Genomic DNA, 19,480 nt, shown 5'->3' with positions numbered 1-19,480 from the left:
TAGAATTTGTTTAGAGTCATTGTTTACAGGTATTTTCTGGGCTGGGTGGGAGAGTCCCTCCATATGGTCCTTCCACTCCACCATCTTGGCTCCACCCCCCAAACATTTTTTTCTTATATTTTAAGTTATGGGAAGGAAGGTGTAAGGGAGAAAAGAGCTGTTCATTAATTGAGAAAAAATGGGACAATAGGATGTTTTTAGGCATCCTGAAATATATGATCAAAAATAAGAAAGTGATTGCTCCATTTTATTCTGTTATAAGCTGGAGACTGTACAAAGGATAATCAATCAAGATAATGAAGAGGATTGAATCCATGTTATATAAGGACAAGTTGAATGAACTGGGTATGCTTAGCCTAGAGTAAATTTTTGTTGTTTATCTTTTTTTCTTGAAGAAGACTAATGACATCATTAGGATGGTATCTTGTCTTTCAAGGGAATTGGATTTGAGTGAGGAAGAGCTGGCAAAATCATCAGCCTCATTATCTCCTCCAGAATCATCCAAGTCCAGTAAGAATACAAGAATCAGTAAGCTTATCGACTGTCCATGGCCCAGGATGCAGTGGTTGACCCTGGCCTTTTAAAATTAAGGTCTTTCATATGTCTCAATTTATCCGAGGTAATGTCTATTCAGTGAGTAGGGGTTAACTAGGTAAGAACTGAGACAACAGATTGCCTAGTTTCTCATAAAAAAGCATCAATCTGGGAGAGGAAGACTTGAAAGCAATTGCTAATTGTACTCATTTTAAGCCTGCAAGACCCAAACAATTGAGCAACAAAGATATGGACTGGGGCCTGTTATTGACCATTCAGTGAAAGTTAGAGTGATTTGGGTTTAAACTCATAGTCTATGGAATAAAGAAGCATCCAGCAACAATAACGTGATACTAACAGAGAGCAAGGTCCAGAGAAAGCATACTGTGGGTGAAAGAGAGAGAAAAGGAGAAAAAGCAGGAGGATGTGAGGGAGAGAAAGAAAGAGGGAGGGAGAGAGAAGAAGGAGAAATTTTCTCCAACTTAAATAAATAGCTTGGAACCACATGTATACTTTCTAAAAGCTGGAAAGCAGAAGACAAAATCTATACTCACTCACTCTCTGGCTCTTCCCTTCATGTAGGCATAGAATAAAGAGTAATAATTCTTTCCACCAATGAGGAAAATTTAATTCAAATATCAGCCTTGAACCTCTGGTTAAAATATTATCAAAAATCCAAGGCTAGAAGGAATGTCAAAGGTCATGTAGTCTAAGTCCTCTATCCTGGAGAAGAAGAAATTAAGGCCCCCAAAGGGCAAGTGATCCACCCAAACAACATAGGGCAGAAATGGCAGAATACTGATTTGAATCCAGCTTCCTTAATGTCAAATCTATCTCTCCTGCAGTTGAAAATGAAGTTTCATCCTCTGGATCCTGATTTTAAAAGATTAATAAATGATCAGAGACAGGGTAAATAGAGAGCTCATTTGAACCAAACTTGACACTTTGTCTCAGTTTTGAATTTCTTCATACACAAGGGGTAATTATCCTATTGACTTCACTTTTAACTTCTGACTTGTTCTGGGTGCTACTGTCAGATTAGTTGTTCTTTTCATGTTTTTTTTTCCTTTAATTCGGAAAAATTCAATCAAAAGTATGCTTAGGATATTGACCTATACAAGACAAATGGAAATGACTTGAACCCAAGTCAATGAAGAGTGTTCTATTTTGAACAACATTCTAGCAATTTCTATGTAACTTGGTCCAAATCTTGCATAGTTATCGGAAAGGGAAGACAAGTATGGAAAGGAGAGGGGGACAAATAGATATATCTAAAATGAAGCAAAGTAAGTCCCATCTCATTTTTCCATTTCTTTATTCATGGCTTCATTAAAATTGCATCCTAATCCAATGACTAGATTTTGTTAATAGCTCCACCGAGGAATGAACACTACTAGAGCACACTCTGTTTCGCCTGATTATTGCTTTGTGGCTATTACTAATTTGACAGCTACTGTGGAACATGGCCTCATTTATTTGGTGTCTTTGTTTGGAAGATAAGATCTGAATGCCAAATGAGCAGCAGTGAAACTTGTAGACAAACAAGCAGTGGATGGGTACATTAAAAATAGACTGGACATTTTGGGGGGAAAATAGCCATCAAAACCAAAAAAGGCAAAGGAGATATAAGTTTTATTTTTTCTTTTTATCTAGGGAAGTAACATGATTTAATGAATGAAGATTTAATCTTATCATGAGGAAGGTTCAGGTGCCTATCTTTCCTCTATAAAAGTAACTAGCTATATAACATTGGCAAGTTAGTTAACTATTTTGTGCCCTAGGTGACTCCCCAAATTATGTATCAGAAAGGAACCAACAGGAATAAGGATTTTTTTTTTTTTAGTTCTGAAACTCCATACTCAGTATGGCAAGATGTTACCAGTGTTTCAGAGCTAGTTTTTTTTAAACTAATTCTCAATTTAGAAAATTTCACATAATATTTCAAGGCATTGTCTAGATCTGTTCTCACAAATATGCATGTTCCATCTTCCCTTTTCTTTAGCTTCTGGTGAGCAAAAATTTCTGCGGTCATTTTTAAAACTTTGTATCACCAGTGTCAAAATGATGATTTGCACTTGTTATTGAGGTTTTGTTCAGTCATGTCTAGTTTTTTGTAATCCCTTTTGGGGTTTCCGTGAAAAAGATACTACAAGTGTTGGCCATTTCCTTCTCCAGCTAATTTTACAGATGAGAAAACTGAGGCAATTCATATTAAATAACTTGTCAAAGGTTGCACAGCTAGTAAATATCTGGATTTTAACTCGTCTTCCTGACTCCAGGCCCATTGCTCCATCTAACTGTGTTTTGCACTTAGTAAGTCCTTAATAAATGCTGAATTAAACTGATGTAATTATTTTTCATTGTTTCTCTATTTCTCAGTGAGTATATATAGCCAAATATCCAAGACAGGAAAAAGTAAAGAAAAAGAAAAGTTAAAAATTCCACCAACCATCTTATTGTATTGTCTCCCTACATAATCAGAACTGAAATCCCCTAAAGGTTAGATAGCATGCATCAAAAGATATAGCTGGATTCACCCTTCTTTAACCTAAACACACTCTGAATCTCTTTTATTATAGAATAGTGATGATAAGTGTAGAAAGTACTTTTGTGGGTTGATGACAGCTTGGTGATATGTTTAAATTATTTCCAAGTAAATTTACATGGATAAGTAGGAGAATCCTAGATGTGTGCATTCGTTTACACATTCACTCAACAAGTTTTGTTACCAGTAGAGCACCTTGGCAGGCACTGGAAACAATCCAAAGCTTAGATAAGAAGTCAATCCCAGCTCAAAGTCAGTGTATACTCTTAAATAGTGCCCTACAGTAGAAAAAACACTGGATTTGGAGTTTGAGGACCTTGGTTTGATATCTTGTTTTTAAAGTACCATCTAAAATCCAGGTAACCTTCAATTATACTCTCTCTCTCTCTCTCTCTCTCTCTCTCTCTCTCTCTTTCTGCATATATATATATATGTATATATATATATGTATATAAATAGATAGATATAGATATATATTATATATATATACACACAAATGTATACATATATACATACACAGAGACATATACACACATGCATATATATACACATATGTATATATACACATATGTATATATACACATACATACATACACTTTGATGTTGGGAGATCCCTCAAATTTTGGGGCCTCACTTTCCTCATCTATAAAGATGAGTGGTTTGGGGTTGGGTTGAATAAATCTGGAAGTCCATTTTAGTTCTAAATCTATGATTTTACGATATAATTTTTTCCATGATTTTATGTTAGAGCTTACCTACATAGGAACAAGAAATAAATGAGAAGCTTGGGGAATAGATGACATTTCTAGCACACAGGAATGCTACTGTAGTAATGGAACACAACTTTTTAGCCATTTTTAATATATAATTTATTTATTTTTCAGTTCTTAACATTTACTTCCACAAGAATTTGAATTCACAATTTTCTCCCCATCTCTCCCCACTCCTCACCCCAGGAAAGCATACACCCCATGCACCCCTTCTTCCAGTCTGTCCTCCCTTCTATTACCCACTCTTCTTCCATCCCCCTATCCCTCTATTTTCCTGTAGGGTAAACTAGATTTCTATACTCCATTGCCTGTGTAGCTTAATTTCCAGTTGCATGCTAAAACAATTTGTTACATGCATTCTTAGAGCTTTGAGTTCCATATTCTCTCCTTCTTTCCCCACGCAACCTCATCAAGAAAACAAGCAATTCAATATAGGTCAAACATGTGTAACAATGTAAAGCACTTCCATAATATTTATGTTGTAAAAATACCAACCACATTTCCCTCTGTCCTGTCCTGCCCTTCATTTATTCCATTCTCTCTCTTGACCTGTTCTCCCTCAATAGTGTTTGGTTCTTATTATCTCTTTCCTCTATTTGTTGTTCCTTCTATTATCTTCCCTTTCCTATCCCCTTCTCCCCTGCCTTCCTGCAGGGTTAAATAGATTTCCATATTCAATTGAGCCTGTGTTATTCCCTCCTTAAGTCAAATTCCATGATAATAAGGCTCAATTTCCTTTCATTTCCCCCCTCTTCCCCTCCATTGTAAAAGCTTTTTCTTCCCTCTTTCAAGTGAGATGATTTGCTACATCCTACCTCTCCCTTTCTCTTACTCCTAGTACATTCCATTCAATAATAAATTTTATTTTTTTTAGGTATTCTCCTTTCATATTCAACTCACCTCATGCCCTCTCTCTAGGTATATATACACACATACACACACACACATATACACACACAAATATATATATATACATACATATGTATATATATTCATACATATATACATACACACATGTACATACATACCTACACATATATACCATACACATACATGTATACCTATATGCACCTACATACTACATACATTCTAACTACTCTAATACTGAAAAAGGTCCCATGGGTTACAAATAACATCCTTCCAAGTAGGTATGTAAATAGTTCAACTGTAATGAGCCCCTTAAAGCTTCTCTTTCTTGTTTACCTTTTCATGCTTCTCTTGATTCTTGTATTTTAAAGTCAGACTTTCTATTCAGTTCTGGTCTTCTCAACAAGAATGCTCAGAAGTGAAGAGTGGAGCAGATGGCAGAGTAGAAAGATGCATATACTCTAGCACTTCCCCTACAGCCCACATAGTACATGTAAAAAATGACTCTCTACAAATTCAAGAGCAGCAGGTTTCCTGTCAAAGGTAACCTGGAAGGCCGTTAAGAAAGGTCTATCTCACAAAACGCTGAGCTGAACAGAGCCCAGCCCTGGCCACACAGCACTGGTAGGAACAGGACCTGAACAGACCTCCAGGGCAGAATTCCCAGAGGGAGGGTCCCAGATCCCTCAATCCACAAGGGACAAAGAAAGCTCCAAAAGTCAGTGTGGGAGAGCTTTCCCAGCTGGGAGAGAAGGGAACTGGATGCCCCCAGCACTAGCCCTAGGGGGCAACAGCAGCAGGCAGCAGGTGGCTACATGGAAGCACCCTGGGTCCATTATCCAGGAAGCTCAGCTTAAAACCTCTGGCAGAACTGACCAACTGATCTGAATCTCAGCCCTCAGTGGCAGCCCTGCCCCCAACCAAAGCCCCTGGGGGAGTTGAGCAGCTGATCTGAACCTCAGCCTTGAGCACAGAGGAGCACTAGGACCCTCCTCTTGACAAAGGATTCAGAAGTCAAGTAACTGGCTGGGAAAATGCCCCAAAAAAGGCTAAAAAAAATAAGACCATAGAAAGTTACTTTCTTGGTGAACAAGTGTCTCCTTCCATCCTTTAGATGAGGAAGAACAATGCATACTGTCAGAAGAAGTCAAGGCCTCTGCCTCCAGTACCTCCAAAATGAATATGAAACAGGCTCAGGCTATAGAAGAGCTTGAAAAGTGTGTCAGGAGTCTGCTAAAGGAGAACCAAAAAATGGTGAGGAAAATAACAGCTTTTAAAAGAGGCTAACTCAATTGGAAACAGAGGTCCAAAAAGCTAATGAGGAGAAAGAGATTTTAAAAAGTAGAATTAGCTAAATGGAAAAGAAGATTCAAAAGCTCATTGAACAAAATAGTTCTTTAAAAGAGAGAATCGAGTTCAGGGAAGCTAACATTAGAAAACAAAACTAAAAGTTTGAAAAAACAGAAGATAATGTGAAACATCTCATTGGAAAAACAAGTGACCTGGAAAAGAAATCCAGGAGAGACAATTTAAAAATTATGGGACTACCTGAAAGCCATGATCAAAAAAATAGTCTAGATATTATCTTTCATGAAATTATTAAGGAAAACTGCCCTGATATTCTAGAATCAGAGGGCAAAATGAATATTGAAAGAATCCACCAATCACCTCCTGAAAGAGACCCAAAAAGAGAAACTCCTAGGAATATTGTGGCCAAATTTCAGAGTTCCCAGGTCAAGGAGAAAATATTGCAAGCAGCTAGAAAGAAACAATTCTAGCATTCTGGAAATCCAATCAGGATAACACAGCATCTGGCAACTTCTACATTAAGGGATCAAAGGGCTTGGAATAAAATATTCCAAAAGTCAAAAGAACTAGGATGAAAACCAAGAATCACCTACCCAGCAAAACTGAGTACAATACTTCAAGGGAATAAATGGTTTGTCAATGATATAAAGAACTTTCAAGCATTCATGATGAAAAGACCAGAGCTGAATAGAAAACTTGACTTTCAAACACAAGAGTCAAGAGGAGTGTGAAAAGGCAAACAGGAAAGAGAAATCATAAAGTGCTTTCTAAAGCTGAACTGTTTACATTCCTACATGGAAAGATAATGTTTGTAACTCTTGAGACTTTTCTCAGTATTTGGGTAGGAGTAGGGATTACACACACACACACACACACACACACACACACACACTCACACACACACATACACACTCACACACACATACATAGACAGAGACAATAGGTTGAGCTGAAGCAGAAGAGATGATATCCTTAAAAAAATAAAATAAAAATTAAGAGGTGAGGGAGGAGAATACTGGGAGGAGAAAGGGACAAATGGAATGGGGCAGGTTATAACTCATAAAAGAGGTAAGAAAAAGGAAAAGCTTTTTTTAACAGAGGGGAAAATGGAGGATGTGAGAGGGAAGTCAAGCTTACTCTCATCATATTTGGCTTTAAGAGGTAGTAAAATGCATACTCAATTTGCTATAAAAATATATCTTACACTACAGGAAAGTAAGGGAGAAAAGGATAAGTGGGTCTGGGGAATGATAGAAAGGAGGGCAAATGGGAGGAGGGAGTAATTAGAAGTAAATTCTTTTGGGGAGGGCCAAGGTCAAACAAGAGAATAGAATAAAATGGGGTCAGGATAGGATGGAGGGAAATATAATTAGTCTTACACAGCATGACTGTTACAGAAGTCGTTTGCAAAACTACATATATATAGCCTATATTCAATTGCTTACCTTCTCAGTGGAGATGGTTGGGGAAGGAGGAAGGGAGAGAAGTTAGAACTCAAAGTTTTAGGAACAAATGTTAAGAATTGTTTTATCATGAAACTGGGAAATAAGAAATACAGGTAATAGGGTACAGAAATCTATCCTGCCCTACAAGAAAAGAGAGAAGATGGGGATAAGGGGAGGTAGGGATGTGATAGAAGAGAGGACAGGTTGGGAGAAGGGGAAATCAGAATGCATGGTGTTTTGGGGTGGGGGAGGGGAGAGATGGGGAGAAAATTTGGAACTCAAAATTTTGTGGAAATGAATCTTGAAAACTAAAAATAAATAAATAGACAAACATCAAAGAAAATATTACATGTAAACAGACTATTTCCCTACTACTTTCCTAATATTATTAACAGATCTTAGAAACCTGGGGAAATATATAACAGGGATTTTTTATTTAACAAATCATAATTGGAATTTTCACGGAAAGCTATATATGTGATATTACTTCTTCAAAATGTGTAACTGTTCAGAACTAGTTGCTTAGTAACCATCTAACTGAATGTAAATATCTTGTCCTGTCTTTAATATTTTTTATCTGCAAATTCTTTATGTTAGTTGGATTTCATGGAGGAAGAGCTATCAAAACTATGGAGAGTTTCATCCCTAAATTGTTTCTCTCTTCTTCTTTGTGGGTGATGGCCTACCCAACATTAGCTATGGTATAGTAACTGCTTTTGGATACTAGATTCTTTTTTCTTCCAGCACAGCACCCTGTTTTCAGCAGACTGTCCCCTGGGATACAAATGGATATAGCTATTTTGAAAATTGAACTAAAAGCCTGCTCTTGGAAACAATAGATATATCCCCACTAGAACAAATGAAAATGGTAGCTAGAAAGTATTTTTTTTTCATTCCACCAATCAGTATCTTTTTTTTTTTTTATCTGTATGATTAAGAAATAATTTTAAGGTTATTTTTTTCACTGAATAAATAGATGCATTGTGGAATTACTGGTCATCATCAGACATATTTTGTATCTTTTTCAACATTGTATTTATTTGTTCCCCCCCAAAAAAACCATGAAAGAATCAAGTTGATAGAAATAACAAATAAGCTTCTCATTTTCAGTACTTTGCTGAGATATCATTTGTGTTTTATAAGCCTCTTTTCTAATGCAATCCTTCTGTGAATCATCCCCATATCCCCCCCAAAAAGCACTGACACTCTTTATTCTCTTTTCTACCTATACCAGAATGAGTTGGATTTAGCAAAAGGTGATTTCACAGAGCTCTTGAAGTATATAATTCTGTGATAATTTCCAATATTTTTGAGAATGCCCTTCAGGACTATTTAAGCATAACTCTGTGTCACCAATGAATATTCAGTACTTTGCTGTAATATACACACAACATTTCTCTCCTTCAATAAGTAAATGCATCCCAGTGACTTTTGACAATTTTCCCTCGAAAAATGTTATATAGATGTTGCTTTAATTGCAGCTACTTTGCATTATTAATGAGACAGTGCCACATCCTTTTGTTGTATTTAGTATCTAGTATCTTGTAGATCTGTGCACAACTTTTGTACTCTTTCAAATATTTATTCTGGGGGGCAGAGACAAAATGGCAGAATAGAAACAGAGACTTGCTAGAGCTCTCCCCCATGCAAGCACCTCAAAAAACTGTAAAAATGACTCTAAACAAAATCTAGAACAGCAGAAGTCACAAAATTACAGATTACATCAAATTTTCAGCTCAAGATAAACTGGAAGATTGATAAGAAAGGTCTATCTCACTGGGCTGGAGGCAGAAAGCAGTTCATAGTAGGCCATGCTCAGGTGGGTGGAGTTGGAGCAGGTCTTAGGGGACTGAATCACTGGTAGCTGTTGCATTTTCCTGACTTATCAACCCACATACACCAAAGATAGCCTAGAAAGTCAGTGCGTTGGATCTCTCACCTGTGTGAGAGGGGAGCATGGTCTGATCACTGCCCCAGCCCAAGGATGGCAGCTGCCACTGCTGAAGTGTTGGCTACTTCTGGAGACCTCCATTTAACAAAGAGCTCAAAAGTCAAGTAATTGGCTGGGGAAAATTAGCAAATAGGGGATAAAATAAAAAACCATAGATTCATACTTTCTTGGTAAAAAGGTATTTTCTTACATCATTGGTGATGAGAAAGATCAAAACATACAAGTAGAAGACAACAGGGTCAAAGCTCCTGCATCTAAAGCCTCCCAGAAAAATATGAATTGGTATCAGGCAATGGAAGAGCTCAAAAAGGATTTTGAAAATGAAGTAAGAGAAGCAGAGACAAAATTGGGAAGAGAATTGAGAGTGATGCAAGAAAAACATGAAAAAACAAGTTAACAGTTTTCTAAAAGAGACCCCCCCCCCAATACTGAAGAAAATGATGCCTTAAATAATGAGATTAACCCAAATGTCCAAAGAGGTCCAAAAAGCCAATGAGGAGGAGAATGATTTAAAAAGCGGAATGCGCCAAATGGACAAAGAAGTCCAAAAATTCCCTGAAGAAAATTATTCCTTAAAAATTAGAATGAAACAAATGTAATCTAATGACTATGAGAAATCAAGAAATTATCAAACAAAATTCAAAGAATGAAAAAAATAGTAGACAATGTGAAGTATCTCAATGGAAAAACAACTGACCTAGAAAATGGATTCAAGAGAGATAATTTAAAAGTTTTTGTACTGCTTGAAAGCCATGATCAAAAAAAGTGCCCTAGACATCATCTTTCAAGAAATTATCAAGAAAATTACAAAAGCCATGATCAAAAAAAGAGCCTAGACAACGATGATCTTTCAAGAAATTATCAAGGAAAACTACCTTGATATTCTAGAACTAGAGGGTTAAATAGAAATTGAAATAATCTACTGACCACCTCTTGAAAGAGATCCTCAAAGGAAAACTCCTAGGAATATTGTAGTGAAATTCCAGAGTTCCCAGATCAAGGAGAAAATATTACAAGGAGCCAGAAAGAAACAATTCAAGTATTGTGGAAACACAATCAGGATAATACAAGATTTAGCACCTTCCACACTAAGGGATTGAAGGGCTTGGAATATGATATTCCAGAGTCAAAAGAACTAGGATTGAAACTAAAAATCAGCTACCCAGAAAAAAGTGAGTATAATACTTCAGGAGTAAAAAAAGGAATTTCAATGAAATAGAGGACTTCCAAGCATTCCTGTTAAGAAGACCAGAGTTGAATAGAAAAGCTAACTTTCAAATACAGGAATCAAGAGAAGCATGAAAAGGTAAACAAGAAAGAAAAACCATAAGGGATGTATTAAAGTTGAGCTGTTCTCCTTCCTACATGGAAAGATGATATTTGTAACTCATGAGACCTTTCTCAGTATTAGGATAGTTGGACAGTTAGGATATGTGTGTGTATGTGTACATATATATGTGTGTGTGTGCATATGTATATGTATGTATATATATGTGTGTGCATGTGTATATGTATGATGTGTATATATACATATGTGTGTGTATGTATGTATGTATATATATATATATATATATACAGAGAGAGACATAGACAGAGAGACAGAGAGATAGACAGACAGACAGACACACAGAGACAGAGACAGGGAGACAGAGAGAGACAGAGGGCACAGTGTGAGCTGCATATGAAGGGATGATATCTAAAAAAAATTAAGTGTTGAGAGGAGAAGAGTAGAAGAAAGAGAAAGGAAGAGATAGAATGTAGTACATCATATTACATAAAAGAGGCAAGAAAGAGCTTTTATAATGGAGGGGAAGAAGTGGAAGGTGAGAGGGAATAAGATAGCCATCCTTTAATTGGACTTGGCTACAGGCAGGAATAACATACACACTCTATTGAGTATTGAAGTTTATCTTATCCTACATGAAAGCAGAGGGTAAAGGAGTAAAAGAGGGGGTATAATAGAAGGGAAGGCAAATTGGGGGAAGAGGCAACCTGAATCAAACACTTTGGTAGAGGGACAAGTCAAACGAGAGAATAGAGCAAATGTAGGATGGGACAAGTTAGAGGAAAATACAGTTAGTCTTTCACAACATGACTGCTATGGAATTGTTTTGCTTAACTACACATGTATAACCTATCTCAAATTGCTTGCCTACTCAATGAGGTTAGGTGAGGAGGCAGAAAGGAGAGAGTATGAAACTCAGAACTTTAAAAATGAATGTTAAAAATTGTTTTTACATGCAACTAGGACATAATATATAGGTAATGGGGTATAGAAATCTATCTTGCCCTACAGGAAATAGAAGGGAAGGGGATGAGTGGGGCGTGTGAAATAAGGGACAGGACATTGGTGGAAAGGGTAATCAGAAAACGCACTGTCCTAGAATGAGGGATGGAGGGAGATGGTGAGAAAATTTGAAATTCACAATTTTGTGGAAGTGAATGTTGAAAACTGAAAATAAATAAATTTAGTAAAAAAGATTGTTCTGAACTTAACAAAAACCAAATAAAATCAATATTTATATATACATTACAGAACACACAGAAAGAATTGCAAATAAAAGTGCAAATTTTTACTAGATATGCCTTGCTTTCTTTTTAATTATTTGATAAATTAGACTTGCAACTCTCAAAGTTGTTCCGATTATGTGTTTCCTTCTGACCTTTCTGATCTTTTCTGTGAATTAAAAAATATTTCATTCACTTTGATTTTTTCCTTCCTTTCTCTCCTTCTCTGTCTTTTCTTCTTCCTTCCTGTCAATGTTTTTTACTTTTTCCATCCTTCCTTCCTCCTTTGCTACTCCTCCTCACCTATCTAGTCATCTTCTTTTTCCCACTCCCACTGTTTGAAGAGAGAACAAAACAAAATAAAACTTATAACACATACACATAGCTAATAAAACGAAATCTTACTATATCCAGAAATGAATGTCTTACTCTGAACTTTAAGTCTATCACTTCTCTGTTGTGAAGTGGGTTGTAGGTCAAGCTTTCTGAAATTAGCACTGGCCATTACAGTGATTACAGTAGTCTTAAGTGTTTCAAAATTGTTTTGATATAACAATAATGAAAAAATAATTCCATAAATATTTTATACATATTGGTGAAATGATACAATGCAATGTAATTTAATAATAAAGTCTTCACTTTTATTCACCACATATTCTTTATCAATACACATAACATTCTATTGGCTGATGTTATGAATTTGGGGACCCAAGTTCGATTAGTATAAATAATCATATGCTATGCCTCCAAAACAACATTTCCTCCTTTTTACTTCTAATAGTCCATACAATTGACAATCCTCTGAAAGGACAAAAATTCAGTGATGATTGGCTTTCAGAGAGAGTAGATGATGTGGGGCAGGAAGGTGGAGAAGTAGACAAAACACTGGCCCTAGAGTCAGGAGGACCTGAGTTCAAATTTGGCCTCAAACACTTACTAGGTATGTGACCCTTGGCAAGTCACCAATGGTTCCCCCCCCAAAAGAAAAGACAATAGATGAAAAAAGCATGTACTCTGGACCAGATACAGCAAACCCCTATTTGACCTGTTGACTGGGAGGTTTTACTCTAGTAACTGTTAAAAGAGGCAAGGAGATCCATGTACTTGACAGGCTATAAGAAATCTCTTTTTATATCACCCTACCTTTAGACAGATATAGACAAGCCTCCCTAGAATTTTCAGAAAGGGGTGGAAAGGGAGTTTGTCTACCCTCACCTCCAGCATTAGCCTTAGCAACTAGAGTACTTGACAGTGAGATCATGTTTTTCCTGGGTAATTCTTAAACCTGGACCTTAAGCCCATAACTGCTGTTTCTGCTTTTTCTTTTCTTTTTTTCTGATTACAGTTAATTAGTGATCTTGAGAGAAAGAAATTTGTCTTGAAAGTCATCTAGTGATTTTGATCACTTGGGAGTTCCTGAGTTAGATAGTGGCTATACATCAGGATATAATTTCTGCAATAGCTTTTTAAAGCTAGTAGCAGGATTCTAAAATCAAATGATTAAAACCAAAGGCATGTCCAGTTGGCCAGAAGATATGTGCCCTTTTATTTCTCAGACATAGCACCCACTTAACAGTTCCAAATAAAGATGTTTAATGAGTTTGATCATGTTTTTTCCTCCTGAAAGTACAATATATCTTCCAATCTATGTGGAATACAGAATCTCTCTGATATACACATACACATACACTCACACACATATACACAAATACACATATATACATATTAAATAAATATTTTTGAAACTGGTTCCATTTTTCCCGGATGTCAAATTTTATAGACAAAGAAAAAGGGAAATACTTTGTTCTGATATTTTTCTAAAATTTGGCCTCCTCTTTCTTTTCTTTGTTTTTGTTTTTCATACTTTTAAATAATTATTTTTAAAATATCACTAGTTATATTGCTTTGAAATTGTTTCTTTATCTTTCTTATTTGAAAAGAAATAGAAATAGTATCTATTTTAATTTTTTATTTATACATGGATCTAAATTTCTTCACTGCCTTTATTTAAAAGTAATTTAACTCCCCAATTTATGACAAGACATCCATTGGTTTCATGCTTCTGCTATCTATATTAATGCTGTCACATAAAGCCCAAATTCTCAGCATAGATGTCAAAGTAAATATCAATAAGAAGCTGACATTTATTTTGCATTCAAATCAGCAGAGGGATGCTGACAAATCTACATATGCTAGAAATGCATTTGAATGCCAGGAGGATAAATGAGCCCCCCCATTGGTGTCAGTGCACCATCAGTTCATATTGGTATGTGTGTTTGGTGGCTATCATTATTTAATGTCACCAAGTCTATACGTGGCAAATTCCAATAATGAGTGAATTTCATCAGTAGAACCTGAGGTGGGTTCAGAGAATACAGGGATTTCTAATTCCTAATTCTAGCTTTCCATAGTTTGCTATTACTCTAAGACTACTACTTACTCCTCCACATCCTCAGTCTCCAACTTTTTGCCACTGCTATTGAGAAAGGTATGTTTTAGATAATGTGAGCAATAGTGATTGCTGCTATACAAAAATGATGCTTACCCTCCATGATTCAGAGCTGAAAGATAATTCAGAGGTTATTCAGTCTCACTTCATTATTTTTTAAATGAAGGAACTAAAGACTAAAGCACTGAGATTTTTAACTTATATATGTGTCTCTGTATGGTACTGAGTACACACACAGTGGCTGAAGGAGGGAATAGCATCACTAAATTTGATATGAAAATTTATAATACACCACAGTAAAGTAAGAGAGGAGGCAACAAGAGGAGTGAGGAGAATGTTAGAAGGGGGGGGCAAGTGGGAGAAGGGAGTCACTAGAAATAAACACTTTCTAGAAGAGACAAGGTCAATTGTGGGGGAAAGAATAAGGGGAGATAAGAGTAGGACAGAGGGCAATATAATTAGTATTACACAACATGATTACTTTGTAAGTCTTTTGCAAAACAACATATATTTATTCTGTATTGAATTGCTTCCCTTCTCAGTGGGACTGGGGAGGGAGAGGGATTGGGAGAGAAGTTGGAATTCAAAGGATTAGCAACGAATGTTGAGAATTTTTATTGCATATAATCAGGAAATAAGAAATACAGGGAATGGGGTATGGAAATTTATCTTGCTCTACAAGAAAGGAGAGAAGATGAGGATAAGGGAAGGGTGGGGTGTGATAGAAGGGAGGATACATTGAGGGAAGGAGTAATCAGAATGCAAGGTATTAGGAAGCAGGGGGAGGGGAGCGATGGGGAGAAAAATTGGACATGTTACAAAATGAGGTAAAAGCAGTTAGTATTAAAACAATTGACTGAATTAATTACTAAGACTAAGTCAATGACATCTTTAGTTTGGGGAAAAGAATTTTAGTCTAAATTTCCTAGAAGAAGGTACCCTCAGGTAAAATTTAGCATTGATTGAAAAGTTAAGGTTTTAATGGTAAATTTGATTTTATGTTTGCTATTTAATCAGGAACTAGATCATGTATAGAAAGACATGTAAGGCCCTTAAGACTTGCCTCAAAAGATGTTCTTAACCAAAGTGAAATTATAATCATATTTGAAACCTCATTATTGGAACTTGCCATTTTTAGATATTATGGGACTATTAAGTGTCTGTTCTTCTGAGTCTAACTCCAGGTATGGATAGCAAGAAAGGTGGTCTGAGCCTCCAATCCATGATGCCAGTAAGCCTGTAAGGTGCTGGTATGAACTGCAAAGGGTGATCTCATGGGAAGGGTGGGAGAGTGCCTGTTCAACTTGGGCTGAGATAGGATTCTCCTGACTCAGTTTCCCCAATGATACCTGACAGACTTTAAGCCTGACTGAATGCAAGTGGACAATCTAATTCTGCCTGGAACTGACATTAAGTTGGGGAGATATTGTATCCCTGCAATGTCCCTACTCTTGGTGGCAAATTTCTATAGTCAAAAGGTTTGTCAGCTTAATATCAGATATTAAATTATAGATTATTGGTAGGGGAACATCCGAGGTTGAATCTAAAATTAAGCTATTAGGCATAGGACTTTAGACCAACAACAATATGTTAGGGTCTTTTAATTCTTAGTAATACTATAGGGACAATTAGGTCAAGAGCTTGTGAAGTTAGCAACATAAATAATTTTTTATCAGTTGGTTAATGTTTTAAAAAAATTCTTTTGTGGTCCATATTGTAAATGCTTTAAAAAGAAGTATCACCTGACCAAAAGTTTGAATTGTTTTATCTGTTATAAACTGTGTTAAAAAAGAAAAATAAAATTAAGAAAAAGCTTCATCAGATAGCATTTTTGCTCTTCTTTTTCTTTGTAATGTTTTTGTTTCTACCTCTTCTACAATATTGCAAACCTCTGTCCAAAGTTCTTCAGGAACTCTAACTACCAGATCTAATCCTTTAAAATCAGTTCATCACTTTCACTTCATATTCATAAGGGGTATTATTTAGTTCATGTCTGTATGGTCTAATCATTTTGTCTATTTTTTTCCATTTAAGTCTGAATTTGTCAGTAAGATACTCATAAGAGCCAGGGTCAGTTAGAGGTTTTGTTTTACCTGGCAGTTATACTTTGGCTGAAAAGTATATAATCAATGTAATTTTAATAGTAAAAATGAAGTGATATCTGAGATGACCATTGAATTGTGGAAAATAAGATAATTTCTTATAACAAAGTAGTATTCTACCACAATTATATACCACAACTTATTCAGTTGTTGTCCAAGTGATAAGCATCACTTCAATTATAATTCTTTGCTATCACAAAAGAGATGATAAACACACACACACAAACACACACACAAACACACACACATATGTCTTTTTCCTTTTTTATCTCTTTGAGATATATAGCAAGTAGTGGTATTGCTTGGTCAAATGATATCACAGGTTTTTTTATCCCTTGAGCAGAATTCCAAGTTTTTCCCCAAAATAGTTGGATCAGCAATTTTCCCAAATCCTCACCATATTTTGCCATTTTCCTTTTTTTAAAAAAATAACATTTTAGCCATTCTGAGAGTTGTGAGGTGGTATCTCAAAGTTATCATAGTTTTCATTTCTCTAACCCATAATGTTTAGAACATCTATTCTGAAATCTGTATGTTCATATCCTTTGACCATATATTGATTGAGATATGACCCAATTATTTTTAATAGATTTGCTCAGTTCCCTATATATCTTAGAAATTAAGAGAAATGTGCTTATGATTACTTTCCCGTTGTTTTCTATTTACCTTCTAATCTTAGATGCATTGCTTCATTTCTGCAAAATCTTTTTAATTTAATGTAATTAAAATTATCCATTTTACTTGATGTGATCCTCTCTATCTCTTCTTGGGTCATAAACCCTTTTCTTATACACAAATTTGACAAAGAAAAATTTTCCATGATCCCCTGATTTGCTTGTGATATCACCCTTTATATCTAAATCATATACACATTTTGATGTTATCTTGGTATGCAGTGAAAAATGTTGATCAACAAATAGTTTCTACCAAACTTTTCATTTCTCCCAGCAATTTTTTTTTGCATATTTTCTTGCCCCCTAAAACTTGTGAATTTGGGTTTATCAAATACTAGATTAATATTTTCATTTCTGTGTATTATTTAACTAATCTATTCTACTGCTCCATTACTATTTCCTAGCCAGTACTGGATTGTTTTCATAATTCCCACTTTGTTATATGATGTGAAATCTGACACAGCTAGCATGGCTTCCTTCACCTTTGTTTTCACTGATTCTCTTGATATTCTTGACCTTTCGCTCCCACAGATGACTTTTATTATTTTTTCTAATGCTGCAAAACAATTCTTTGGTAATTTAGGTATTGAATAAGAAAATTAATTTGTGGTAAAAATGCCATTTTTATTACACTCTGTCGGTCTATCCATGAGCAAGTAATGTTTCTCCAATTGTTTAGATCTGTCTTTATTTGTAATAAATGTTGTATACTTGTGTTCATATAGTTCTTGAGTTTGTCTTGGCAGGTAGACTGCATAGTATTTTATATTGTCTATAGTTATTTAAAAGGTAACTTCTCTTTCTATCTCTTCCTGATGGATTTTATTGGTAATATATAGAAATGTTGATGATTTGTGTAGGATTATTTTACATTTCTATCCCGTACTTTGCTAAAGTTATTAATTATTTCCTTTTCATTTTAGTTTATTTTCTAAGATTCTCTAAATATAGAATCATGCCATCTTACTGTTAAGAAGAGTTGTGAATTGATATTCTCCTTCAGCAAATCACTTTGCACACCAGTTGGAATTGTACACCAAAAGATATTAAACTCTGCATACTCTTTCATGCTCACAGTCAGAAGGAAACTATCTATAAAAAGACAATACTTGTAACTATCCAGTTACAAAATTACATAAATTTTGAATAGCTAAAAATTCACAAAGATTTTTACGGGTCAGAACATTGGGCCAAATCAAATAATTAAATAAGAGTAATGTATTATCTTATATTTGTGTTAAAAATTAATTTGATGAGTAAAACATAGGAGAGGAGAGAGAGAGAGAGAGAGAGAGAGAGAGAGAGAGAGACAGAGAGAGAGAGACAGAGACAGAGACAGAGACAGAGACAGAGACAGAGGGACAGACAGAGACAGAGACAGAGAGAGACAGAGACAGAGACAGACACAGAGAGAGACAGAGACAGAGACAGACACAGAGAGAGATGAGTGTGGGTATGCCATTGATTGAGAATAACTGAATAAAGTGTGTCAAAAAAACTAATAAAATTAACAAATACCTAATCCAATGAATATGAGCAAAAAATTAAACCAAGAAAATTGCAAATGAGTTCAAATCACAACAAACCAAGAAGAAATAAAATGAATAATAAGACCATATTATGAACATCTGTATACTAAAAAAATTGAGGGTATAAAAGAAAGGAATACTTTCAAAAGTACAAAATACCCAAACTATCAGAAGATCATATAGAGATCTTAAACAATCCATTCTCAGGAATAGAAGTAGATCTGGCCATAAAGGATTCACCAAAATTGAAAAAAAGAAAATAAAAAGCAATCTCTTGGACCCGATGGATTCACAGAAGAATCTTATCAGCCTTTTAAAAAATAGTTAGCAACCATTCTTTATAAATTATTTGAAAATTTAAGAAAGAACTGAAGCCTTTTGTGAGACAAATGTAATCCAAATGTCTAAATTAGGAAAAGATAAAACTGAGAAAGAAAAATATAGGATAATATAATTTTTGAACATTGACTCAATTTTTTTAAAAGCTTATGAGATTACAGTGATTTTACCTAGAAATCCTTTATTATGATTAAGTGAATCTTATAGCAAGTATGTGAGAATGGTTAAACATCAGCAAAAAAAATCAACCCAATCATATTAAAAACCAAAGCAAGAACATAATCATATTAATGGATACAGGAAATGTATTTCACAAAATACAACGTTCATTTATGCTAAAGAAAAAAAAACCAAACAACCCCAACACCATAGGCATAGAATTATCTTTATTTCATATAATTAAAACATTTTTCTAAAACCAAGGGCAAGTATCATACACAATGAGGATACATTGTAACT

This window comes from Notamacropus eugenii, chromosome 4, assembly GCF_028372415.1.
Source record: "Notamacropus eugenii isolate mMacEug1 chromosome 4, mMacEug1.pri_v2, whole genome shotgun sequence".
NCBI lineage: Eukaryota > Metazoa > Chordata > Mammalia > Diprotodontia > Macropodidae > Notamacropus > Notamacropus eugenii.
The sequence above is the reverse complement of the archived record's forward strand: the minus strand, read 5'-3'. Positions refer to the sequence as shown.